Genomic DNA, 27,991 nt, shown 5'->3' with positions numbered 1-27,991 from the left:
TCCTACCTTTTTCGTGTTGTCCTGGATGGTTTCCGTCCCATGTTGCTGTGGAAATGAGGCTAACCAAGCACACAGAGATAAAAAGTTCCCTGCAAGGAGATTGCAAGGCTTTGTTGCTACTTACAGAGGTAAATAAGCAAGGGTAAGAACACAGAGGCTGTGTATTTTGCTTAACTTGCCATGGCGGCACTTCATTTTTAGGTGTCTTCCACCTCATGGGCGTGACTCCATTAGACACACGGGCTGTCATTGTAGGTCAGAAAAAGTCAAACATCTTAGAGTGGAATCCACAAAATCTAGCTAGAAGGCTGCCAGAGCTATCCAGGAGGGTATGATCGTATGTGTCACAGCTCTCCAAATCCACGTGTTTAACCTGGGGCTTCAGGGACGGATTCTTAGGGACCAACATTGCCAAGAAATGTCCGCAGCCACTCTGCACATTTTTCCTAAAATAGGACAAATTACAGATCATATTCTTTTACCCAATAGCTTTCTGATTACAAAACTCATCCATGAGACTGAAAACCTAGGTTCAATACCAACAGGCTAATTGGACATTCATTGGTCTGCAGAAGGTAGAGGGATAAGAAATGGAATCGATAGTGTTCTGTTCTAGAAGGTAGTCTGGACCCAGTCTCTCCTTTGCATCCCTGTTATGTTGATTGATCTACTAATCATTAGACTGTGGATGTCTTGGTAACATTTGCATGCATTAGATATGAGATTCATCTAAGTGTGGATGTTTAAAATAACAGTAGGAACCTAGATACCCCAAGCACCCATTAGAGTTAAAAGAAAACGCAACAGTGGATCTTAGGTGCCACCTCATCTTGGTGGATGCATAAACCAGATTCATTAAATCACATCCTGAAAATTCTTTTTTCTCCCCATTAACTGATGATGAGCCTAATGAGCTTTGATGGATGTATTTATATGGGTACCCACAATCTCTCTAAGGTATCACAGTTTTTATTATAGACCCATAGTTTCAAAAGATAAATATTCTAGAGAAGTGATGTCAGATTCATAGAGATCACAACTTTCTCAAGTCCTTTTTTTGTTCTCCCACACAAGAAGGTATTTTTATAAGAAATTGATTATATGAATTTGATTGTTTCTGAAGAAATAATTCACAGTTTTATGCTTGGAGACAGTCTCATCAAGCTCCTTTATTGCTTATTCACAATAACACAGTAGGAGACTTTTCCCATGCAAAGACCTCAGTGCAATCTACACCATTAAAATATGTAAGTGTCCTATGGAAGAAGAAAATAGTAATACGTTAATAGTAAAGGCATGTGAAACAACAAACAATTGTAAGATTTAAACAGGCTCATTAAATCAGCTATGAATGAGGAGGCAGGCGTAGGCAGGAACTAGGAATCTCTGCCTCTTATGACCTGAAAACTTCCTCCTGTTGCTCAGGTGGTGAATAAAATGGGGGCTTATTTATAATAACTGGGTTCTTTTAAAAGTTCTGTGAATCAGGAACACCAAGGCTATTCCTCAGCCAACATTACCGTATTTCTTTTTGTTACGAAAATTCTACCCACATTCTTCAGAAGCAGGGCAACTTGTTCGGAAGTGTTTGCATCACCATGGAGTGCTTGGCAGCTGTCAGCGCTTTGGAAGCACCTCAGCAATGTGTATTTGGGAGCACTTTCAACCACAACTTTTCTCTTTCATGTACACTCCTGCCATTTGATGCATACTGGAACATCAAAAGATATGAAAGAACTCACCCAAAGATGCTGCTGTTCACTTTAATTTTTCCTTTTCATTGAATCCCAGGAGGGCAACTTGAAGAGAATATATGGAGGTGGCAGGTTATTAAATCTTATCATCTTTTAAACCGTTTTTCCTCTCTTTTGCAATTTGAAAATCCTGTCATAAAGCCAGTATTAAAACCAATCAATCTGATTTCCTGAAGGGTGCTACATTAATTATTCAGACACAGCTCCTTGCAGAACTGGCGAGGTCAGACAGCAACAAGTGCAAGAGGAAAAGGAACTAAATATGTCCAGGTAATCTGCAGAAAGAGAGATCTGCTGTGTTTCTTGAGGCAAAGAAAACATGATGTCTCCAATAAGAAAGGTGGGACATTAACCCTACAAATGCCTTCTCTGCCCTAGGTACAGGTTTTCTGATGGGCTTTGTTGCTTGAAAACTTACTGTCCTTTGGGAGGCGACACATGTAATACATGTCAGATTCCTCAATGCTCCAGCTTTCTGTACAAGGCCTATTCAAAGTAATTCGATACATACCATCAGCTCTAATAGCCAGAGAAGTCTAGGTCTCATTATCCTATAAGTGCTCTTTGCCTTTCTACCTCTTTTTATGATGCTTCTTTCTAAAGCACCTCAAATAGTCTATGAATTAAACAAACTCATCTTATTAGAAGAGTCCCCAGGGTGCCCTCAGTACTTGAGCTTCTAACTTCAGACCCTGGACACAATCAATGAATGAATCAATAATAATCGATGTACAGAGCATTTCATCAGAATTAATGGCTGGCTGGGAGGCGCTGATGGGCAGAAATTAAGTCAAGGACCATTAATCCCAGCTGGTCATTTGTCTCTAGGCAGTGCTTTGTGCCAAGGTCATTACTGCTATTCTAAGAAAAAAATAAAAGAAAGCTGACGTCGGCACATGGATATTTTTAACCTGGCTGGTGCGGTCAGTTGTTTTGTATGACTCTTTCTATGAAATGTGAGCCACCTTCCATCAGGCACTTCCGTTCCACAAAGTGTCATGGCACCGTTTTCTCCATCTAATGAATCAATAGGTGTTTTCAACCGCCTACAGGTTACATGGGGTTGTTCTAGGATTCATGGAGCCTGGCAGACCATGGTCTTCTGCAGTGAGGATTTACTTACACCCTCTCCCCACAGACACTCAGTTGTGGCTGGGATGATGAAGGGGAAATGTGCATTTCTACCAAGGTGCAATGAATTGTGGCAGCCACATCTTGTGTCTACTGGGTCCTCAGAAAATCCTAGCAGTTAAGGCAGAGAGGGATCACAGAAGTGAAAGGACTTATAAAAATCTTCTTGGATAAGGTCCAGCATGTTCATCTAACCACACACCTACACACACACAGAGCTGGGATCACATTAGAATTATAAACTTTCTCAAAGCATCCTACAAATTACTAATCCATAAGCTATGGCAACTGTTCTGCATCTTCAAAGTATTTTAAGAGCCAACACTGAGGGTGGAGCCAGGTCCATATTGGTTGATCAGCTGTGTTAGCTACTAGAAAGCTCTCAGAGCCAGCTTGGTAAACCCAACTGCTGCACCCCAGAACACGTTGTTCTTCCAAGCACAGAGTATTCCTGTGTACCTGATGTATCCTGATATTCTGAGCCTGTTCCTTCTCCCTCTGTGCTTGCAGACTGTGTCAACGGTGATAAAACATCACCAACAATGAATGGACAATCCAAGCAAGGTTCCTTCACATCAGGATCCAGCTGATTCTTTTTTTGCGAGACACATATAGTATGGATGATAATACACTGCTCTTGGTAGTCTGCTATGAAGAAGGAGCTAGACAGTCCTAATAGTGCTGGAGAAAATATAATGTAGCAGAGGCCTGGAGGGTGCCTTGTGTTACTATAAATGCACTTAAGTGCAACTCACAACTCGGCTTGAAATTTCTCCCCATTTTCAGTGATTTTGGGGATTTTATATAATTCAAACAGGAAACATCAAATTGGAGTGCCTCTCCATTCTATGCAAAAAACATTCAGCTAATAATGATGAAGTCTGAGCCTCCTCATGTGCAGCATAATGCCCTAATTGGACTAATTTTCCTGTCTAAATGCAAACATGAAAGCTCTAAAAATGTTTTGAGTGGAGATGGAGTTTTGAAGAGGAAGATACCAGAAGAAAATATTGAGATTCTTCTGAGACAGCAGGTGAAAAGAGCTTCAGTTCTGCTTTCTGATAATTGGGCAAAAGTTTACCAGATGTGTTACTGGTTTTCTGGAGATTTTGGAAAACTTGTATCCCAGGGGACACAGTCCAGGCTTGTAACAAAAGGAAGAGCAGACGGCATTTGGATCAAGAGACAATATGAACATTCCCATAAGGGGGAGGAATTTCCCTTGGTCTCATTTGGCCAGAAGAAGAAAAAAGCACATGAAGCTTGCATTCAGCGCAAACATAATGTCAATAACAAGACAGATTCTTTTGAGTGCAAACACTACAACAATAATTGCCTGGGTTGTGTCAGTCACAAAATTCATCTACAGAATGGAGCTCCTCAGCATAGATGTATGCTGTGTGAAGTAGTGGTCACTTTTTTGCATGCTTTTACTCTGCCTCTCTATGGTGTTATCGGATGTAATCCAGTTTTTGCTTAAAAAAAACCCAACAACACAAACAACACCACCTGAACAAACCAGTTCCTGTTCCCTTTCTGCAGGTCTTTTATGATTTATAGATATTGCCTATATCCCTCTTCGGGACTGTCGTAGGACAGGTGGGAGACTATATACATGGATATTTTTGTATGTATCATCTCAAACAATTTTTTTGTTGAAACATTAACAAGGCAAGTTAACTGTGTGTTGCAAGAGAAACTGATCAGGTGCTATTTTAATGCTTGAAAGAATTAATGGTTAGCAAATGAAGTGGTTTTCTGTGCACAGTTTGTGTCATATTGTTTAATGAAACTAAGGGAAAAAATGAATGACTTAATGACTCAAAATCCTGAAGAAATCATGCAGAAGTAGTTGGAAATCTCCTGGAGACTATGGGCTGGAAAATGTAGCCTCTACCTTGTGCTACAGAAAAGAAGCAAAACTCAAGAAAAGCAATGACAAGCTTGTGCTGTCCTAATTATCTTCACTAATAACGGAATCGTTCTAGCCTACAGCTACAGCCTTGCTATAAGATGCTCCTGGTGTGATTTCAGAGTTGGTGTTGACACCACTGAATGAGCAGATTGCTACCTCACCCAGCACAGGCGCATATTAAAGTACAAAAGCGTGTCTCTGCAATGTTCCCCTGGGTTTTCTCACAGCTTCACTTCTAGTGTTTAAGCCCAAGGTCTATGTATAGACAGGCATATTCAATTAGATGTGGTCTTTTCTGGGGGCTTTCTGGAGTGCAAGCTGCACTGCAGGTCCCTTTCTTGTTAGTCCCATCAGCTCGCACAAACCCAGCAGATATTGCAAGCGGTGTGCTGTTTCAGAGGAAAATCAGCGTGTCTTCCAGAGATACGTATCTGAAGTCAAAGCCGGAGAGTGTGGAGAAGCTAAATGAGAAAGGAGTACCCAAGAAAGAGGCAGGAGGGTGACCCTGCGGCTGCCATTCGAGTCTCAATGGAGAAGACTGTGACAGTGCAGTTATTAACCCCAGGCTGTACCTGCATGGCTGGGCTGTGTGCTGCGATGCAGACTGACTTTTCTTTCATACCAATTAAAATGGCAGGCTGCTCCGCTGCCATCTCTTGTCACTGTACTTTAACCCAGTGCTCAGATAAGCCTGTGGCCCGTGACGGGAGCAATGCCCATGCCCCAGCCTCCCCCTCACCACTGCGCTGGCTCCTGGAAGCAGGGTGGTCCTCACCAGGCGGTGGAGGGTGGGAGAAGCCGTGGCAAAGGTTCAAGCTAGAGCAGATGAGATGGGAGCAGGGCTTGCTAGCGAGGAACGGAAAGCTGAAACCGCCAGTCCAGCGGTCCAAAACTCATTGAAAACATTACCCCACAACAATCTCTTACCTCACAAATATTTGAGATTGCTTCCCATGCAGGCAGATCAGAGACCTTTCATGTTCTTTCTGATGAGAGAGGAACTCTGTACGTGGTTGAATAAACTGTGTTTGCTCAGAGAGAAAGAAAAGAGACTTTAAAATCCAAAGCAGTAATTAAATATGCAGCTATTCTGAGAATAAATACTGATAAATTTTATTGACATTTCCTTTCTGCTTTTTCCAGCAGCAACAAATTACTAATATCCTATTGTTTCAATAATGAGCTCTTGATAGACACAGCGTATCTCTTTTTCCTGTGCTGGTTTAGCCCTGAATCAGTTTTCACCAGTAACAAACAGATCATTTTGCTTTAGCATCACTGACGATGACAGAAAGAGCAGCACAACACGGGAAGATCATTAAATGCACGGCAAGGCTCTTCTGAAATCAAGAAATAGAAGGCATCAGTGCCATTTTGCCACCTACAGCCTCAGTCACTGGAAAGTGCTGATCTGGGTAAACTGCAGAAGCAGTAACTGAAATCCTGACCAAAACCACAAATGAGATAAAAAGCAGCTTCCTAAATCCTTCCACTGCTGCTCCAGGTACTTGGGAACATGCAAACAAGAACTTCCTGGGTCTACTGCCTGCACAGAACTTTGGTACTTGAGCTGTTCTGCAAATACCTATTTACCTTATATCACGAATAATTACAGGCTTACTCCTTTGCTTTAGTGGCTTTTGTTGTTTGTTTGTTTGTTTAATTTTTCTAGAAACAGATGCTGTTGAACATTTAGTAAAGGACTCTAGAAATCTGGACAACTACTAAATCATATTGCTCAGCCTCCCTCCAGTTTACCACTGATTCAATGTCCTTAGGATGCACTAGGTCAATTGATGGGGTTTTAGGAAAAATCGAATCAAAAATACTTTTGTTCTGGAAAATGCCTCATTGCTGAGCTAGAAAATGAAAGGAAATGATTTCATAATGTTTTTTAATACAAAAAGATAGAAAATAAAAACCTTCCAAAGAAAAATACAAAATTCAGTTGTTTGGTTTTACAAAAAAGCATAAAAGGGTTGAAATGGCTTTTTTGTTTGTTTGTTTTGAAACATTTCATTTTATAGTGAAGCATGATTTGCAGGGAGAAGTAATATCTTTTATTAGATAGGATGATGGAAAAAATAGAGTGTCATAGGCATGAAGTCCTCCCTTTTCTTTAGAAATGATAATACAAAGTGAAAGAAACATTATGCCAAAATCTGAACACATTGTTTCTATTTTTTGTAAAAAAGACGTTCAAATCAACTGAATACTCCTTTTTAACCCCAAATTGTACCTTGCTGGGTCCTTTGGAACGGAAAATAGTTTTACCTGGAAAAAGCGTTTCCAATTCAGCCATCCCAGCACATTAAGGGTGAAAAAATTTCTTTTCTGACAGACACCAGATCTGGATCTCAATGGAGCCCTCTGCCCAACCACCAACCTGTCTGCCAGCAGAGCAGCCTCTTTGTTCTTCATTAAGATGTTGGTAATCACACTCAAATGATCCAACTGTAACAGAAAAGTGCAGCCCAATGAGAGTATTAACAGAGTGGCTGTGCCCTTCCGGAGGTGGGTGGCCGGTGTGATATACATATCTTGGCACAACCTGCACAGCAACACCTGATGAGGTTGGCCACATTACTGCTTCCTCCACTCTGCCCTGGGGCAGTGCTCCCCTCAGCTGCTTGGGGATGTTTACACTGCCCTTCAAACAGTCCCTAAATAATTATCTACACAAGCGAAAAAGAAGACAAGCAAATAAAATAGGAGGCTGTGAAGGTTTCCATCTGCCTCTGCCCCAGGCCACCGGGCATGCTGCACACAGGGCAGCTGAGACCTGCTCCTCCTGTTGCTGTCTGCTGGGAACAGCTCATTTTGCAAGGGCTTGGAGCTATCTGGGAGGTGGCACCCATACCACACAGAAATACAACGTCCTTTGTGCTTAATCCATCATTGTGCCTGGCCTTGAAGAGAAGTGGGATGTTGAGCTGGTTTGCACAAGGCAATACAGTGTTTTCTTGGACAAATGTCTGTATTGTGTGCATTGTTTGGGGGTTTTTTTTGGACATAAAAATCCCAAGGAGGAACTTACTGCTCATTTGCACTGTATCTAAATGACAACCTCCTTCGAGAAAAAAGCAAATAAAGGAAGGCTATCTCTCTGTGTACTGGAGATTTGCTGGAAACACAACTAGACATCAGTACTCAGTTACTTCAAAGCTGCGTTCATTAATGCTTATTTCCTCTCTAGTCCAGTTTTTTTAGGGCACCCTGGGAACAGCTGAGGCACTAGAATGTCAGGAGCTACGCTAGTGCTAAGTGGCTTGCTGGCCATGCTGTCCTCCATGCCCACTCTCCAGAGGGGAGACATTTTTGCTCTTCTCTGTATCTTTACTTTGTCCCATGCTCTTCTGGTGCCACGGGAGCCAAAAAGTGTAACAGCACAAACTTGTCCTGACATGAGACCCTGTGGTCTGGAGGCAAATTGAAACTGTCTTTGCTCCATAACTAATTGGGTCCTGTGAATGGTCCATCTCCTACTTACTGTGTTTCTTTCATGTACTTCGAAAGTTTCCCCAGTGTAGGCCAGCATCAAGAGTAAGGCAGAAGTAACTACTAGCTTTAAAGTGATGTACATTTTGGATATCAACAATGCAACATTCAAACTATGTGCAGGCTTTGGATGACACCTGCCTGCCCATACCTTTCCTCCCAGAAGCAGATGACAAAATATTGTATGCAAAATGCACAACGAGGGCACTGCCAAGGATCCTGCTCCCATGGGTGTTGTGGGCCTTCTTATTAGCCAAGAAAGAAAATTGCTGAGAACAAGACTTCAGTAGCTAAGCCTGTTGTAGTGCTAATGGATATATCTGTAAACACAACGGTACAGTATACCCTGTCATGCAGAGATGCCATTATGTTTTTATGTAGCCTGTAATGTTACTTCCATGTAAAAACTTGACTGAAAACGATTTCTGGCTGCCCTTTCTGCTCAGAGGAAGCCATGAATACCCTACCTTGCCCCACAGTATGTAACCATAGCCAGAGAGCAGGCAGCTACAAATGTGTTTGCCCTCATTTTGAGGTCTCTGTGGTTCGTGCCATGTAAAGCAACATGACAAACCCACCAGCCATGGAGATAAGCAGCATGTGTTGTTTGACCAACCTAGGGGTTTAGGGAAGGAAAGAATCATTGAATCACAGAATCATTTAGGTTGGAAAAGACCTTGGAGATCATCAAATCCAGCCATTAACCCAGGACAGCCCAGTCCATCACTAAACCATGTCCCTAAACACCACACCTACACATTTTTTAAATACCTCCAGGGATGGGAGTAGCAGTGATGACAACAAGGGAAGAGAAGAGACACAGATGAAGCAAAGACTGTTTCTATGGAGAAGAGATAACGAGTGTGCTTGAAGAAGAAGCAGGCACATAGGAGGAAAGGAAATTGTAGCACAGCTTTGATTAATTGAAGCCTTAATAGTCCATTCATTGATTTACACTTGAGACCCTACTCTTGGCTTTGCCATATGGCGATAATATGAAGGAAGACAGATGCTACAACTTTGGGTGCTAATATTCCTACTGCTATGTGGAGATCTGTAGCTTCTTGTACTCTGGGACAACTGGTGAGGGTAAGAGTCAGCAGTTTCTTCTGGACCAGACCCAGCCTACTAAAGGGCACAGCCATAAAATGTCTCTATTCCCCTTCCAAGCTCCAAATCAGGAGACACTAGGGACAACACAGGTGCAAGATACCCTCTCATCCATAACACATCAGTCATTTTAATAAGTAACTAAGGTAGCTGTTACATGATGGAGAGCAAAATATTGTAGAATATGCTTTACTGGAGAAGACCACACTTTTAATATGTTGGTTCTCTTTCTGTTTACTTAAAAGAATAAAACCTCAGGATAATAGGGGCTGCTTGCCTGTAGAGAGTACTTTGTGCCTAATTAATTTTATGTACAGACACGAGCTGCTTTATCCAGTAGATTAAGTATCAGTTCCAATGTAACATTTCTTGCTTGTAGTTCGGGGCACAGGGCACTATTTTATTAGCCATTTTAGATTGCTTGTCGGATTTTTTATACTTCAATAGAACTGGCATATTTGCTGTTTTCCTCTTCTCTCATAGCTGAACATACAACAAAGTTTTCAAACAAAAACCCTGGAAGTGTCACTGTGCTCCCAAAGACATACAAAAGAGATGAACACAGTCAGACCTGCCAGCAGCAGTTGTTGGTTTTTTTTTCAATGGTCAGTCCCGCAGCTAGAATTCTTGCTGCGTGACAAACTCACAAGCAACATCTCTCAGGACCAAGGCGCAGCCCAGAGAAACATTGCTAAGCCACTGATGTAGGTGTCATTTGACTGGTACCCAGAGACTGGCTCATGTCTCCTCCAAGAAGTATCATAGGAGAGGTGGAACAAGAAATGAATGGTTTGCACCTTGCCCCCGAAGGGGGACTGATGGTTACCTGGGTGGGACCGTACAAGACAGCATCAGACAAAAATGTTTTCCTCCTGTGACCATCCTACCGATTCTGTGCCAATACCTTTGTGATAGACCAAACCCTGCCACACGCTAAAAGGAATGAATAGCTTGATGACAGCTTTTTCTTAAACTCCAATCTATAGAGAAAAAATCTGTATAAGGAAAACCTTATGTCCGACATCACACAGAGCAGGAGCAGAAGAGTCCAAAAGGGCTGAGACCTGTAGGAGACCTTGTATTCAAGCTCAGTAACAACCCCCTCAAAGCCACACTCAAACTGCTCTACAAGCTGATCAAGGAAAGAGCTTTGACATGTAGAGCTTAAGGGCTTGGGCTGAAACTGAGCTTCAAACACTCATCTCTCAATTGTGGGTGACAGGATAGTTTGAGGAGCAATGTAAGCCTGAATATGCAGATACTTTATGATATAGACATAACCTAAGAAAACCAGAAAAGCAGCAGAACTCCCACTGTGAACAAATTGCCAGCTCTGTATATGCCAGAATATGACTTCCAGCTTGGATATAATAACCAGTTTTCATGAGCAGCACTCATTATACTGTGTCCATTACAGAAATGCAGCTACGTGACAGTGTCATAGGCTATAACATTCTCACTCAGAAGAGTTTCCATTTTCTTCCAAGACACATCTCCCTTTTGCAAGCTTATTTTGTGCATTTACTTCTCATTTTTATTTGATGGGGTGGGATGTGGGGTTTTTTTGTTGTTTTGCTCCTAAAGCAAGAAAGGAAATGTGCACAAAAAAACCTGTATTGGTTTGGGAGGCACAGCAGGGCAGGTACTCAGCTACTGTAAATCAGTATGATAAAAAACAGCTGAGGACTTTTAACCAGAGGTATAAATTTTCTGGGTCAAAGTTTTGTCAATGACCAAAACTATCTCCCAGAAATGGCCTGGCTGGCCCTCTGTTGACACAACGTAAGATATTGTGAGGTCAGCAAGACCTTTGGTTTGTTGTGTGATGACTTAAGTAAGGTTTTCTCAGTTATTCACTCAACTCTTCTTCCTCAATACTAAGTGAGAGATAACTCAAGGAGCACAAGTATCTGACTAAGGAGTAGGAGAAACGCCGGTGGTTTTGTGTAGTAATTCCTGAACAGCATAGGCAGATCCAGGCAGAGTCTGGCAGTTTACCAGCTGCGATGGCATTTTATCTGGTCCAACATGTCCAGGAAGCCATAAAGCTACCTACACATGTTGCTAGGCCTGTCCTAAGACAACCTACAGATCTCTATCATATAGAAAGCAACTTCTGAAGAAGTCATCCTCAGCACCCTAGATTCAATGGGGGGATGTGTAGTTAGTAGAGATAAGGGGAACAGGATGCAACTCATCTAATCTTGCAGCACCCAAAAACCACTGAGAACAGCCTCCCCCCAGTGCCTGGTTCCTTCATATTAGCCCTAAAGGAAGTGGAGAGCAACAGACTTCAATAGTTTTGGTGTCCCCACAAAGATCTGAGACCTGACAGACACTTTTCCTAGGGAGATGCTAGCCTGGGTGAGCTCACAGCCTGCGTTTGTTCACAGAGGTGTGGGGAAAGGCACCAAAGTCACACAAGAATCTGCTCCCAGAGAAACAAGAAGAACAGGTTTCCACTCCAGGTGCAGTAGCTGCTGTCTTTCAGATCCTGCAGATCAAAGTATTTTATCAGACAAGGGGAAAAGGACACAAAAGGTGCCAGGAGAAGTTCCTTCTGAGTATGAGGAAGAACTTCTTTTCCTTGAGGGTGGCAGAGCCCTGGCACAGGCTGCCCAGAGAGGCTGTGGGGTCTCCTGCTCTGGAGACATTCAAACCCACCTGGATGTGACTCTGTGCAGCCTGTTCTGGGAGAGCCTGCTCGAGCAGGGGTTGGGCTAGGTGATCTCCAGAGGTCCCTTCCAACCCTGGCCGTTCTGTGATTCTGTGCTTTTGTGATACATCATACACCGAACACGAAGTGCACTTTTGAGGACTCTGTTTAGAATATCAATGTTTTCCACGCAGCCAGGAAAGTTTGTCTGAGGTCGTCTTGAGCACGCACTTGTGAAATTTAAGGCAGAGTTTACACCAAGCCCTGTCTTGAACGTCACTGGAGGGAACTGGTGTTTCTCGCAGCCTTCATAGGGACAGAAACTGGTTTAAATCAGAAAAAGGCTGATTTCCCCAGGCCAGTTCAGTGTGATGTCACCTGCATTGCCTGCTCAACCTATCTTCTCTGTGTGGCTGTACTGGGTCCGGCTGGTGTGGAGTTAAATTTCCCCATAGCTTTCCCCTTCTTTAGTGCTATGCTTTCCATTTGTAGGTAGCACGGTGTTGGTAACACACCGGTGCTTTGGCTGGTGCTAAGCAGTGCTCACACAGCATCCAGGCTTTCTTTCAAATCCCCCCCAAAAGGCCAGTAGGTTGGGCAAGAGATTGAGCAGGGACACAGCCAGAACAGCTGACCCAAGCTGACCAAAAGGATATTGCATATGATATGACGTCATGCTCAGCAATAAAGGCTGGTGGAGGGGGGTACACACACATATGTTATTAAGGCATTTGTCTTTTGAAGTAACCACTACACACATTAAGGTCTACTTCCCCAAAAGTGGCTAGACTTTGCCTGGTGATGGGAAGTAGAGAATAATTATTTTTTATTTCTCGTGACCTGTGAGGTTCTCATCTTATTTTCTCTCCTGCTGGAGAAGGGGGAGTGAGAGAGCAGTTGGGTGGCCACCTGGCAGCCAGCCAAGGTCAACCCACCACAATGGCTGACACAGGAGATGGTGTCAATTACGTGTGAACTCTACACAAAACGAAAGCATGTAAAACCCAGAGTGAGATGGCCGGTGGCAAATAAACCCAGCAAAGAATCCAAAAATCACTACAAAGGAAGAAGGGAAGACGAGGGAAAGCAGGATCACTTCTAACTCATTGGAGGTAAAGCCGTTAACGGAGACTTCATGGTCAGGAGTAATTGGGGTGCTGCAAACAGGCACGCTAACAGATGCATCACATTGCTGTCTTCTCTTTGCCAGGAGGAGAGCCCTTCTCTGCCTGCTGGGTGGTCTCAGTGGCCTCCCTCTGCCTGGCTTGAAGGAGTTAGTCCCAGATCAGATTTGTCTGCTCTGCCTCTTGCTAATGACCCTTGCCAAAGGATCCCTGCAACAACTGTACAAAATCTGAGGGGTGAGGCAAAGACAATAGAAACTATCTTACACTGCCAGTTCTCTCTTTCAGTCCCAGTTTCCAGATAAACACTTCCTTGCCTGTCTCTCCCTTCATTTAAAGCCTACTTTCACCAATGCAATTGGGTTTGCCTGATTAAGCTCTGTGTGTGTCTGTGTGATCCATATCAATAATCTCTGAACCTGCTGGCCCAAGGTACTGGCAGATGTCAGAGCTTTGAATTTCTACCACTTTATGAAAACAAATTAACCCTGACAATCCTTCCAGTGAGAAACAATTGGCATGACGCTAACCTCTAGTGTGCAAATGTTTCACAGTGCTTTGCTAGGGGTTTTATTCCCCTGAAGCCATCTCTCTCTGCAGCTTGATTGTAGGTAGGTTGGTTGTTTTGTTGGGGTTTTTTTGCTCAATGAGCTAAGGACTTGCTTGTGCAAATAACCCTGTGAAAACATTGAAAAACTTCCACGATGGCAACTTCCTGGAGGAAGGATACACCAAAGATACCCCACGCTCCTTAAAGGTGATGCCAGGGTGGTAGAGGTTTATATTATCATTTTTGGCTGGTCTAGCCATCTTCCTTCAAACAGAAGCATTTTATTTACAGATTAGGTGAGATCACAGACCTTTAGCGTATGCCATTAGATTCATAGTTAGTTGATACAGGACGAAGCTAAAAAACATTGTCAAATTTCCTGGGCTGTATTTACCCTGCCTTTCCCACCATGGTTGCTGCAGCAGTACCTGCCCTAGTAAAAGAGCATCAGTAGGAGATTTGCTAATAAGTTCTAGTGCCCAGGAGAGGTGTGGGAGGATGTGCTTGCTGTAGATATCTCCTGTCTCCAGGGGGAAACATACCAAATATATTTCAGAAAAGGTCTTTCCACGCATTAATTAGAGCAACACTGAGTCACCCATCTCACTACACTGGTGATAGAGATCAGCAAACACTTCCTCCACAAGATTTTACATCTTCCAGGGGCTGCAGGTAACAGCACAAAGAGATCTATGTACCACCTCTTTTAACTGAGAGCTTGTGTGGACTGTTTTCTGATGTCTCTAAATGTTTGCTAGCAGCTTGTGCAGGGTTTAACTGGGAGTCTGGATCCTCTTCCCTACACCAAGAACAGAGCTTTGGGAGGTGGAAGCTTGATATCCTCCCCATCTGGCTTGATGGCGCAAGGGTCCCAGTGTGGTGGGTTGGCTGACTGGTGATGCCCAGTACCTGCAGATTATTTCAAGCCAGTGACATAGGCAAGGACTCCTGCTCTGCTGCCTGGCCATCCTCGTCTAGCACCTTTCTTTGTGTTCCATATAGCATAAAGTAACAGATGAAGGCTGAATACAGCATTTCTGTGCAGTAGAAACTGTTCTGGACAGAAGGAAAAAATGACAAACAAAGCCCACCAACAATAACAGCAACATCAAGCCATCAGCACTGTTTATGGGACAGTGTTTTTCTAGAACCAAATTCTAGGAGAGGTCAAATGGTAGTTCTGTGGGTCTCAGACCTTCCTCATGAAAATTGAACCCACCAAATCCTCCATGTTGGGCAGAGGGTGAGAGTACTGCTTCCTCATACCTCCTCTTGCTCCTGGAAAGAGAGCAAAGTAAGTAGATTCACCATCCCTTCTTTAATCCTAGTCTGTGTGCTGTTCCCTTAGCTGAAATGTTCATGACAGTTTTGCTGTCCTCTTGTGACAGCTGTGAGACTGTAAAACAGCTTTTCCTGGTGAAACATCAAAATGGCTTGGAAAAACTGATGTTTTTAAATGGAAAAAAATTCATTTGACCATTTGCATCAGAAGTTTCTTAAATAGCTCTAGCAAACAAGAAGCTAGAGTCAGTGATTTCAATTGCAACAAAACCTGTATTTTTTTAAAACAAGATATCAAGCCTCTTAACTTACAGAATATGTAACGTCCTACTATGCAGAAACTGAGGACTATGTCATAGTTCATTTGAGATTTGGCTTAAGATTTTAGGAATCATGAAGGGGGGCAGTGTAACAAGAGAGTATTTGCATAGTGGGCAATACTGTGCACTAGACTCACAGAGAAATGGCTGCACGTGCGTGTCCCTCCTTTTTTTTTTTTTTTTTTTTTTAAATCTTTTTATAAGTCAAAGCACAAGCTAGAGAGCCTAACATACATTTCAGAGCATCACAAAACTCCCTTTGGCAGACAACTTCTTCACACTGAAGAAAAAGCTCTTTGCCAGGTTCAAAAATTAATTAAAAATGCCTCATGCGACTCTAGAAATCACACACTGAACCCCTGTGATACATTTATAATGAAAAAAACCCTTCTGAAATTCATTAAAATTTACAGATTTATACCTTCCAAATAATTCAAAGCAACAGCTCCAGAACCAGAAATGATCTAATCTCCCAATCTGATAATTATGTGGAACGACATAAATAAGGCATTTGACATGAAGTAAATACTATTATTTTACACCCCACCACCACCACCCCCCAAAAAAAAAAAAAAAAAAAAAAGCACTAGTAATTAGGAAGATTGAAAGGGAATATGTCATTTGCTATAAATCAAAAATGACAGTTCACAAATAATTCAGTGTTTCCATTATTATACTTCACGGGTTTTGTAGGGCACACAGTATTGCTTGCTACCAAACAGTTCCACCAAAAAGGCAGTTGTTTGGGAGAGCAGGTATGGAGTTTCTATATCTATTTGGTACAGCATGACAGCAGCTATTTAAAAACAATGTGATCCAAATTGACTGTATTTTTTGATGGATGTCTTCAGAGACCTTGGAGGGACCTGGTTGTTAAGGATTCACCATGCTCGGCGCTCTCTCAAGTGCTTCTGATACAAGAAGTTTTATACGCAGAATTACTAATGATGCTTTGAAGATGTGGGATAGAAAAGTGCATATTAATGCTTAAAAGGGCTCTGGTTTTGTCTGCCATTGTTGGTTCCTTCTAGAGAAATATCCATTTCTTACCCAGAAAATCATGTCGTGTTTTTGTCATCATTCATGTTCTTTGAAAAAGTTAAGCACTTGGATCTTAACGTCCTTGAGGGTTAGGGCATCCTTTAAAAATTTAGATCCCGGATTAGTCTGTTCAACCATGGAAGTAATGAACATCAACAGGCATGAAAAGCCCCATTGAGCTGCAGAGGGATTCGTTCCATGAAACCCTGCTGCCCAGCACAAGGAAAAGATACACAAACCAGACCACAGGGGAAGACAAATATTTTTAAAACCTGGCCAAGATGTCAAGATTTGAGAGTTACATACTGGCTGTGAGTGACTTACTGATATCACAGTCAATACAGTAACGGTCTGGCTTGTCAAACAGAGTTTTGCAGCATCTGTCAAGGTTGAACCTACACATTCCTGGGTGAAGCAGGGGGAAAAAAATGGGGTTAAATATTTCATTTCCTCTGTCTGGCTGTTCTGCAACAGGCTGTCTCATTCTTGCTGCCCATGCAGTTTTATCCAGCAATCTTACACTTTAGTTAAATACTGGCAATCCAAGTGGAGAATCACGAATTCTTGGGAATACTTGTCTACATGTGTGGGTTTTCTCTTCCTTTCATGTGTATTCTTCTTTTAAAAAATGTTAATAATATCCAGTCAAAGCCATATCTTAAATATAACTTCATACCTGTCATTGTTATTGCTAAGGAAGTCCAGGTTTTGTAGCAATTTTAGATGTCCTGTGTAGAAGGTGACCCATTTGGCATTTAATCTAAAATAAAAATTATTATGAGTTGTGGGGGTGAGATAGTGGGAAACAGATACATATACACACTGTCTTGTAGCATGTGACTATGGGTTGCAGTGGAGGAACATCCTGACCTCACTGATGTCATTGGGGCCAGAGAATTGAAAATGTAAGGGGGAAAAAAAAAAAAAAGAAAAAGAAAAAAAGAAAGAAAAAAGAAGAATAAAAAGAAGCACTTCCCTTCTCAGAGGTAGGGGAAATGAAGCTTTTAGGTGAAATTCCACCTTCCCCTGTAGCAGATGCAGCCTCGCTGAAGATCGTGCGACTGTGCACAGCATGCATTAGGAGCAAAATGTGCCATTGAGTTGGTGCAGTGGAAACCAAGGCAGCAAGGAGAGGTAACAGCAGAGGTGAGAGAAGAAAACACAGAATCCTCTCCTTAAGTAACAACTTCTAAAGATTCTTTAAAATGGTAACGCCACAAAAAACCACCCTAACCGTTCCAAAACAGGGCAAAAAAGCAAGAGTCAGCTTGTTCCGCAAGGAGGCTGGAGAACCGTTTTGGAGAAGGCAAAGCTGTTGGCTTTGGCTGGTCCACGAGTGTGAAGCAGCTGCCCAGCACGGGCAGGGCTGCCAGCCCCCGGGCACAAGCAAAGCCCACGCACCCTACCCAGCCTGCGCAGCTGCCCCCACCCCCACCCAGGGTGCTGGCATTAGGAGGGGGGCTGCAACCTTCCCTCCAGCCTCACAGTAAGCCCCAAGCAGTGTCCAGCCTTCCCCCACGGCAAGCAGCAGGTATATAAATTTCAGAGATCTCAGCTGGCTCTGCTTCGTATTTATGCCAGCTGGAGATCATTTCTCCATATCTCATAAAGAAGCTTCCTGATCCAGAAATATCCAAGTATATAACTGCTTGAAATCCAACTCCCCCAGTTGAAATATAGCATTTTAAAAAACATTTCCTTTATCTGGAGACCTCTGTGGGCTTTGAAAACACACCATGGTTTTAAAATATTTCTTTCGATGGTTAGTATTTTTTACTGAAACAAAAGTCGATTTTCACAAAACCACAAGTGTCTGTGGTCGCTCAAGCTTGCTAATACTTTCCACAAACATCTCAGATAGTAGTTAAAGGAAAGGAATTTGTTTTAAATCCTGGAACCTGGAGGAGCTGCTGGGATTTTTTTTACATTTTTCCATTAATCACTTGGAAAAAGAAAAAGCTCACGCTCTTTTAGTGTATTTCTGAAAGACTGCATCTGCCTACAAAGTGATAACAGTCATAGTTGTGGAAAATTCAGGGCAAACTGACACTTAGACAAAATCTAATCAGCTCAAAAGGTCACATCCTGGAGTCAGATAATAGCCAAATATATTGTTTAGTGTCACCTGATCAAGACAATGGATGAATGCTTGTTGCTTTGCTGATAAGCAAATGTTATTTCTGGTACGTAATCATGCTATGATAAAGCCAAAATCTCCACGTAGGATGGGGTGGCCAGTGCAACAAGGGATGCTGACACAGCCCAGCCCTGCTGAGCAGGGGCTGAGAAGTTGGCAGGAGAGTGAGCACCTGGCACTGATGGAGTGGTGGCAGAGGGGACTCCCGTGGTGGTTTCACCCAAGAGCTTCTCCTTTGCCCTAAGGTGGGAGCTGGGAAATGCACTTCCCCAAGTAGAAGGGCTCACCACAGGTGATTGACTCCGCACTGCAAATCCTGGGAATCCTGTGATGCTCTGTCACTTTAGCTGGAGCATTAGCCTAGAAATTCAAGCAAATTATGGAAGTTTCCTGCACAAGGCAGGGACCAGAGGTCTGAGATACATTTCCCTGAAAGAAGCTAGGCTATATGCAAAAGCTGCTGGGGCATGCTGGCTTGCTCAGAGCAGATGTTCATAATGCTCACAGCATTACCAGTCTGCAAGCTTTTCTTGAAGCATCATGTGGGCTTTATGACATTTTTACTTTCTGTTCCTCCTTCCTGGAAAACTGAGCTTTAAAAGCCTCTTTTGTTGAAACCAGCTGCCCTGCCTTGTCACTGCAGGCATTTTTGAGATAGACCAGCATGTGATCTCCGGGCAGATGTGAAGGTCCCGCATTGATGCTCATTACTACCACAGCTGAGCTGCATCTACCTGCACCAAAATCCTGCACTCTGTTGTCTCCAGCACACCAAGAGGCCCACCATAGGTGGGGCAGAGAAGGACCTGATTATACCTTGTAGCAGCATCTCTGGGCTGGTCGAGAGGCTGTTTTACCTCACAGGCATTTGTGATTCCTGTTGAAGAAAGTTGCTACTGTCTTCACTGTACATGCAATCAATTTTCGTCTTGTTTCTAGCAGGGAGCTTCACACTGTCAGCCCAGCGCTGCTGAGCAGACTGAGCTGGGCACACTGCAGTGACCGCTGCAAACTGGGTGAATCAGCAAAGAAGCCAAGGTCTGAGTGGTCATGGAAACAGAATTGCTCCATCGTCCCTGAAGCACGGAGGTGTCCCTCAAAGGCATGGACATGAGGAAGACAGTCTCTGTCTCTGGGAATCTTAGGCTGTTACCTTTTTAGAAAGGCACTTTTTTTTATTATTTTATTTTTTTTTTCCTTTAGTAAAAGAAAAACTACAGAGCAGCACATGCATCTCTACAGTCTGAATCACAGAAGCGCAGAATGGTAGAGGTTGCACAGGACTTCAGGGGTTCATCCTTTTCAACCCCCCAGCTCAGAGAGGGCCACCTAGAGCCAGTTGCCCAGGACCATGTCCAGACGGTTTTGGAATATCTCCAAGGAGGGAAACTCCATTACCTCCCTGGGCAACCTGTGCCAGCACTCAGTCAGCCTCACAGTAAAAAAGTGTTTTCTGATGTTCAGAGGGAACCTCCTGTGTTTCAGTTTGTGCCCATCACCTCTGGTCCTGTCACTGGGCACCACTGAGAAGAGCCTGGCTCCATCCTCATTGCACCCTCCCTTCAGGTATTTATATACATTGATAAGATCTCCCTAAGCCTTCCGTTCTCCAGGATGAACAGTCCCAATGCTCTCACCCTTTCCCCATGTGAGAAATACTCCATTGCCTTAATGATCTTCTCCCCAATATCTCCACATCTCTCTTGCACTTGGAGAACACAGCACTGAACACAGCACTCCAGATGTGTCTCAGCAGTGCTGAGTAGAAAAGAAGGATCAACTCCTGGCAGTGCTGTGCTTAATGCAGCCCAGGATACTGTTAACCCTCTGCTGTAAGCGCACATCTGGCTCATGCCAGACTTGGTGCCGACCAGGACCGCCATGTACTGCAAAAGTGTTTTCCAGCTGTGATTTCCATGGTGATTTCCACCATGCACTGGTGCATGGCATTGTTCTTCACCAGATGCAAGAATCTGTGCTTCCTTTTGTAGAACTGGGGCTGTTCAGTCAGGAAAGGAGGGTTATCTGCCAGGACCTTATCGCTCTCTACAGCTACCTGACAGGAGGCTGTAGGCAGGTGTGGGTCAGTCTCTTCTCCCAGATAACAAGCAATAGGACAGGAGGAAACAACCTCAAGTTGTGCCAGGGAAGGTTTAATTTGGATAACTACAAAAAATTTCTTCACTGAAATGATGGTCAAGCATTGGAATAGGCTGCCCAGGGATGTGGTGATATCACCATCCCTGGAGGTGTTTAAAAAAAGTGCAGATGTGATGCATGGGGACATGGTTTAGTGGTGGACTTGGCAGTCCTGGGTTAACAGTTGGACTTGCTGATCTCAATGTCTTTTCCAACTTAAACAATTCTATGATTCTAATAAGTAATCCCATCTTTTAGCACTAAGCACATTTAAATGCTTTTCAAATAGAGAAGAAACTCAACAGGAAACAAAGTGAATTGCCAAAATACAGGGGCAAGTGGGGCATCCATCACGGAGGACATCCCTACTGCAGAACTGCTTAATGGGAAAGCAAGGAGCTAGAGGAAGAGGGAGGACTATTTCCCTGTCCCTATGCTGCCTGGGTCCTATCCTGTCTGCTGGGTCATGGCTGCAGCCAGACCACATGCTCATGATAAATGACACGGGGCTTGCCCAGTGCCAAAAGACTCAAACATAATGCAAGCTGTTGAACAGCCTTCCGCTGTGTGCTGGGGTTTGTAGAGGGGCAGCTGCAGCCACGCACGCAGCCAAAACCCCAGGGGTGCAGAGCATGTGTGCTTCTGTGTGCAGGAGGTGTGAGCAGTTGGAATAAAACAGGGAGAGCCATGACTTCTGTCATGGCTATTTCTGCTCGGGACAGTCCCCCTTATAGCTGATCCTGGGTGAGTTGCAATAATACCGCTTTCCTAACAGAAAATGCATTGCTTTTCCAATTAAAAAATTCCAAAAGCGATCATCAGTTGAATAAATTCCCAATTTTGAAAGCATTTTTAATAGGAGAAAAATTAAAACATATTTCAGTTTTCCAGCCCTTATTAATTTTGTGTTGATGGATTAGATGAATTTGTATATTATTGTGCTGTGTACACGTTACAGCAATATTACAGTAATCTGGGCTACCAGCCCTTTGCTTTATGTTCTTTAAAGTCCTGCATCTTCTGGGAGTAGAGCTGTCATTTTAGTCCAGTCCAGAACATTTCCAGTTTGTCTCCGTACATCCTCTGGGAATGTTAAGTGGGGTCTAGGGAGAGGGAGGAAAAAGAGCACAGAGCCAGGTCTAAATATAAGACGTTCGGTTTTCTTTAACTGTGAACTTTTACACAGTAAATGATGTCTCCTGAGTCTGGTTTGGTTTATATTGGGCACATACATTGTCAGTAAGAGTAACTCTGAGAGAGTTTTCCACAGGGAATTCCTCTGGCTTTATTAAGACTAAAAGAAATTATTTTATATCTATGCTTAATTGGCTGCAGTCTTGGCATAACCTTTTGAGAAGAGCGGGGGTTGCTCCTGCTTTCCAATAGCAGGGCATCCCCAGCGACGCTGCTGCCACGTGTCCCCTACCTGTAGATGTGCATTGGAAAATGAGGAAAAGAGTTTTTCAGTGTCAAGTTAGGCTATGAAACAGTTGAAAGCTGAAGACTGAGGAGGCTTTTGGAGAACATCCTGTCTCTTGGTCCATAGGTCTGAAGGGCTAAAAAGGTCTAAAACTCTTGCTAAATAGGCAGATGTGGCTCAGCTGGAAAGGCAGAGGGCCCAGGGATGGTCTGAGAGACACGACACAACTGTAATTTCATCAGTTACTCCCCCAGTCGAATAAATGCATCTCCTCATTGGCTTTCCATCTTGGTCTCCTTCAAAGACTTTTCCCCAGAGCACCTTGCTTCTGCATGCCCACCCAGAAAAGGCCTCACTAAGAAAACACCTATTTCCTAGGACACCCACTGCTCAGGAAGGCTCTTTGCTACACCCATGGCCCAAGACTTCTGCTGCAATGTGCCCCTTTAAGCTAAGTGTCTTCCCTGAGAGACGGGTGGACTGAAACTCTCTTCAGATGTCCCCTTTTACTCCTGATGATGGAGGGGTGAAAGGAAGTAGGTTGCTCCCACCCACAATTTACAGGGCAATGGTCCAAGAGCCAACAGGCTAAGGAACTCTGAAGCTATAGATCAGACAAGGAGAACTGCAGTAGTTAAATAGATACCTCTGCTGACAGCTTAAATGACCCAGAGAGTCAAGTCTCTAGAGGCAATTGAAGCGTCTGCTGTCACAAGTGGAAGCATCTAAGTCTTAAGATGTCTCTTACATCAAACTCTGATCTCTGGTCCTGCATGGAGAGGTCAGCCGTGCTTCAAGCCACTAGAGAAGCCGCATCAGCAGAAAGTGCTCTGCGCCAGGGGAGTCTGGGAACATTAAACAAGAAAAGAAGCAGCGATGGGGATTGTGCAGGAGACAAAGTTGATAAAGAGTGATGGAAAATCAAAGAATAAGTAAGGCGAGGGAGGGAGGAGGACAGCAAACCAGGGAGAGAGACAAAAGGCAGACTGAGAGAAAATGAGAGGAGACTGAGAGAAAAGAGAAACTGGGGCAGGAGAGAGGGGTAAGGAAATGAAATGGGAAAAGAGTTTGAAGAAAGCACCATGAAACAGTGCTGCGTAAAGAAGAGATGGAGAAAAGAGCAGAACACGGTGGACCAGAGAGGGAAACAAACAGGACTTTCAGAACAGCAAACGTATCCATAGAAATAAGATGTAAGTGGAAGGGGGCATGGACCCTCCCAGCTGACCAAGCTGAATTTGTGTAAAGATATGCCCTTCCCAGGAACAGTCCATCAGCAAGTAGATAGCTGGGACCAAATCATCAAGTGTGCTTCTCTTGTGCTACAGGAGAGACACTGCCTATCCCAGGAACAAAGAATCACTGCCTGAGAGCACATTGCCCCTCATATTTCTAACGAAAAACAAGGACGTGAGAGGGAAGGAGAGAAAGAAATTAAAGACCCCTTCTCCCTCAGCAGGAACTTACAGACAGCTTTTCCTCGCAGGCTTGCTTTCCTTCTAGGTCTTATACCCAGCTGGGGTTGTAGTGGCAGCAGAATGAACAAAGCTGGTTGACACCCATTGCTATTCTGTGTCAGGAATGGTTTAAGGTCTTGCAATCATCTTAATCAACACAGCTGGGAGGTGAATTACTTCAGGGTGAACTTCCTTGCTACCTTCAGTAGTTTGAGTGTTAGGAAGACCCTGCCTTCCCTATGACCGATGCTATTCTGGTTCCTTCTTCCTGTGCACACACGTTTGTCATCTTCTTGCCCTTCCCCTTTCTTTGCAGTCCAAGTCAGAAAGCTTAAGTAGAGACCTCTCTGCTTTTGGTGGCACTTCTCCCCATCCTGCGATGCCCATGTAAAAATGTCTTCCCCAAGCCTGTTTCACTCTGCACGGACAAATCTCACACGTCAGCCAAGCATGCCAACCATCCATCTCCACTTCCTGGTGGCTTTATGCATTTATGGTCCTTCTCCCTTTAAATTTTGCAACCAGGTACAGGAACTAAGTCATGACTGGTACCCTTCAGCTTGGAGTCCAAAGCTTGGCAGATTTCTCTATCCTCTTCCCTGTGCTGCTCAGCACTGTCACTTGAGGCAGAGCAGATCGCTGAGGCTGAAGTCAAGAAACATCCTCCACTGTTAATTATTTGGTTAGTACTGTCCAGTACCAAGACATAAAGCAGGGATGGCTACTCACTGCTTCACTCAGGAAGAGTCTCCATATCAATTCTTTTTGAGGCAATCTAAAAAAACCTAGTCTTTTCTATCCTGAGTTCATTTCCTTCACTCCAAGGCTGCAGTAGCAGCAAGAGACACACGAGCTAAGCACACAACCAGTACTGCATCTTTTTCCCAGCAAAAGTAATCCCTCAGCTCTATTATCCTCTTTCATACTGCATCACTGTAGCCTAGAAATCCACCTGGCTGACTGTCCATCCACAGATACCACCCAACAGAGTATATCCTATAGAAAATATGTCAGCCTGTCATTTTGGTCTAGTTGAGGAAGCAATTAAAAGTTGGATGACAGCTGTAATGAAGAGCACTGCCCGAACCTCTGCCTGCAAACAAGGCTGAGAAGGAACATGCCCTAGGAGGAACAGGGTTTCTCCCAGGCCTGGTACAGTAAATTTAGGATGCATAAACATTGCAGAGCAATATAGCCTTTGTTCCCAAATGCTTTTATCTAGAAAGATGCCAAAGTAATGCTGCTGTGAAGAAGGAGGTAATTAAAGGAAGAAGAGTGGGACAATAGTGAGCTGCTGCTTTCCAAGTCACTGCCCCAGTCAGTTAAAACAGGAAAGCAGAACTTCCTACCTGCACAAACACCTTGCCCGTTAAGTTTCAGCTCTTTGACCCTCCTCTCTTATTTGCTGAATCTAGTTGCAGACATTGACAATTTCTCAGCCTTTTTTTTTTTTTTCGTCACCATCTGTAATAATTATCCAGGGTACCAGGTCCATCTGGAAAAAACGTATCTAGTGTAATACTTACTATAATAGTTAAACGCAATATCTTGACTATTGCTATCTTTCTTTCTTTGAAGGGATTGATGTGTAAAACTTTTCGAGATTTAAGTTTACAATCAGCTTAGATTCAGGTGCTTCAATCTAAAAAGTCTTAAAGAACTGGAAAGGTATGTCTGAATTACATTGCAGATGCTGTCCTGCCGTCTCTCTGCAACTACAATTATGAGGAGAGTTTACACATGGAGCGGAATCCGTAGCATCCTTGATGTACAATGGCACTAGAAATTAAATTAAATTAAATCTCAAAAGAAGTAACTCAGGAACTAGCCATTATTTTCTTTGGGAAACAAACAAACAAACAGAACAAACAAAACCAAGAACATCCACACCAAAAATTGACATGCACCCCTGCCCCACCCCCACTTTATTAAAAAGACTGCAGACCCTAAATAGAATTCTTTGTCGTGCTGCCGGTTCAGACTCATTGGGTAGCAGAAACCAGTGAGTCCAGCTTGCTGCAGCCCACACCACTAGACTCATTTTCTAGGTGAGGACACGGGAGTACATGTCAGTTTTGTAGTGCTTTGGGAATGCACACAGGAGACTTTTCATTACCCAAGCCCCAAAAGGAGATATAATTGGTTTCAGAAGTTACATGCAATAAATCCTTCTGCTTGGTTATTAGTTAACCAGCAGTTTTGTTTCTAATACTTTGCAGTGCCACCAGTGCCACCTCCGTGGTGCACTTTGCAATGGAAGTCCAAGTTCTGTGTGTTGGACTGTTGGGGAACTGGTAGCCCTGCAAACATAGGTATAAAAAGTGTAATGTCTCATCCTGAGGCCAGAAGATCAGTGGTCAGGGGAGGTCAGAAAAAGCCCTCCACCTTGCTTCTATACTGTGAACTGTATAGATGGCAAAGCAAAGGTGTTTCTTATTTTGGGAAGGCATGTGAGTAGGCAGCGTTAGAAACATCCAGGTATAGGAGGAATGGCTCGTTGTTCTGTTTTGTTAGCATTTCTATTGATTATCAAAATAGGTCTGTAAAACAATTCACATTTGCGTCTCCCATTTTTTTCCTCTGCCATTCATTTTTAATCATTTCCATTCAGAAAATGTCCATCCATTGCTGTAGACTGCAAAGGGTCTCAGTCATGGGACTTTTAATGGCTTAGGTTGTGAACAGGGGGCTTGCCCGTGGATAGCACATTCAGGAGAGCAATCCATCCCTCATCATATATTGTACAGACACAGTCTTCTAATCAGCTTCAAACTTCAGTTGCATAACTGTTAGGACATTTAACGTGGGCAGCAGATGGTGGTGCTGGGCACCGCAGTTCAGATGAGCTTCTCAGAGACGTTTTGTTAACATGCTGTGAGGATGGTCCATCTCAATAGGAAAATTGTCGACCTTGTATACATTTTCAGGACCTGAATAAAAGCACCTGGTTTAGTCATGTCTCACACTTGACGTCTTCATCTGCATCCCTGCAACTGCCATCTATCGATCCAACAATGCATTAGTTTCAACCTCATCACAGGGTTAATAGATCACATTGTCTGCGTCTGGATAGAGAGTGAAAACCCATGGAGCTGTGTCAAGTTCCATTCCCTTGAATCTGTCCCAAAGGACATGCCTGTCACATGCATGTTAGCACTAGCTGCTGGAGAGTGGCTGGGCAAAGGAAGGAAAGAAGGGAGAAAGAGAGGAGAGAAAGAACCAAAGAAATAAATGGAAGGAGGGAGGCAGGGCGAGGCGAGGCGAGGCGAGGCAAGGCAAGGCAAGGAAAGGAAAGGAAAGGAAAGGAAAGGAAAGGAAAGGAAAGGAAGGACAGACCTGTTAGATTTCTATCAGATTTGTGATTTACGCCATGGAGTCCTAGGGCACCCACAGAGCACTGTGCACCACCTTGGACCATAAATACCATAGTGCCTCACAGACACTGGTTGCATCTCCAAGCCCCAGGTTCATATTATCTTGGCAAGGTTGTACTGTAAAGCCTGAAAGCACACCCAGATCCCTCCTGAGGACATGCTGAACCCCAGATGAACGAACAACAACGTTTATAGGATATCAGGTTTTCCAAATGGGGTGAGTGAAGAACACACCAGTCATGCTTTCCTGCTCTTTTGGTAAGGGTTAGGCAGAGCCACTCCCACAGAACAAAACCATAGACAGCAATCATGGGCAATCTTCAGGTGAAGAAAGCACGGCTTTTCATGGGCTAAGCATAAGCATTTCCCTGTGATGAACAGTTCTCACCATCATCATTACACCAGTAGGGAATCCCCTTGGGGATCAGCTGTGAGCAGCACACAATTAGTCAACAAGGAAATCCTTCACCCCAACAGTGGTTTAGTTAAAGGTTGTTTGTTTTTTGTTTGTTTTTTTTTTTTTTAAATGCAATGAAACATGAAGGTTACATTCAAGAATGTTTTCCCAAAAGCTGATTCCACAAAGGTTTTGAGTATTCTGTGTAACTAAATCACTTCTTATCTGTAACCTTCTGCTATGCTTATAGCACACACTTGCCAGATTTTGACTAAAAGGTGGCTTATATTTTATTAGAAGTTATGACAGGGCAGGCAAAAATTGGATTTTGAAACTTACAGTGAGTTACAGCCTTGGATGGTTTAAAAAACACCGGAAGACAAATGGATGATACGTGCCTACCACTGCACACCAATCACGGCAACCCAGCTGTGGGAAAGGGTCTCGCTGCCCTCACTCCTTCCCTGCAGCCCTCCTTCCCCGAGTGCTGCACAGCCCCTCTGTGTGGTAAGAGCCACCCTCAGGGGTAAGGCAGCAAGAATTTTACTTCCCAGAAATCTAATTTATGGCTGCCAGTGGTGCTTTTTCACTAGTGAATCTTCTGCTTAACTTATGTTGGAAAGGAAAGAAACTGGCAGCTTCCTGTGCTGCTAGACACATCTTTGAAAGAGGGCAGGGCAGGGTAAG

The 27,991-nt window shown here is 43.6% G+C and overlaps 1 long non-coding RNA gene across 4 annotated transcripts in view; it reads right to left on the bottom strand.

The window, feature by feature from the left end:
• LOC308059912 overlaps positions 1–27,991 on the bottom strand; it is a 90,758-nt gene that overhangs the window by 26,852 nt on the left and 35,915 nt on the right. Inside the window, exons 2-4 of one of the 4 annotated variants that reach the window (XR_013926504.1) lie at positions 5,728–26,598; positions 1,743–1,799; positions 7–1,256 (exon numbers count right to left, since the gene is read on the bottom strand). This is a non-coding gene — a long non-coding RNA (uncharacterized lncRNA). Of the gene's footprint in view, positions 1–6; positions 26,599–27,991 lie in introns of all 4 variants that reach the window. The other 3 variants (XR_013926503.1, XR_013926505.1, XR_013926502.1) reach the window with 3 other exon arrangements.

This window comes from Falco punctatus, assembly GCF_963210335.1.
Source record: "Falco punctatus genome assembly, chromosome: 3".
Classification (NCBI taxonomy): domain Eukaryota; kingdom Metazoa; phylum Chordata; class Aves; order Falconiformes; family Falconidae; genus Falco; species Falco punctatus.
This window is presented reverse-complemented; position numbering and strand designations above follow the sequence as displayed.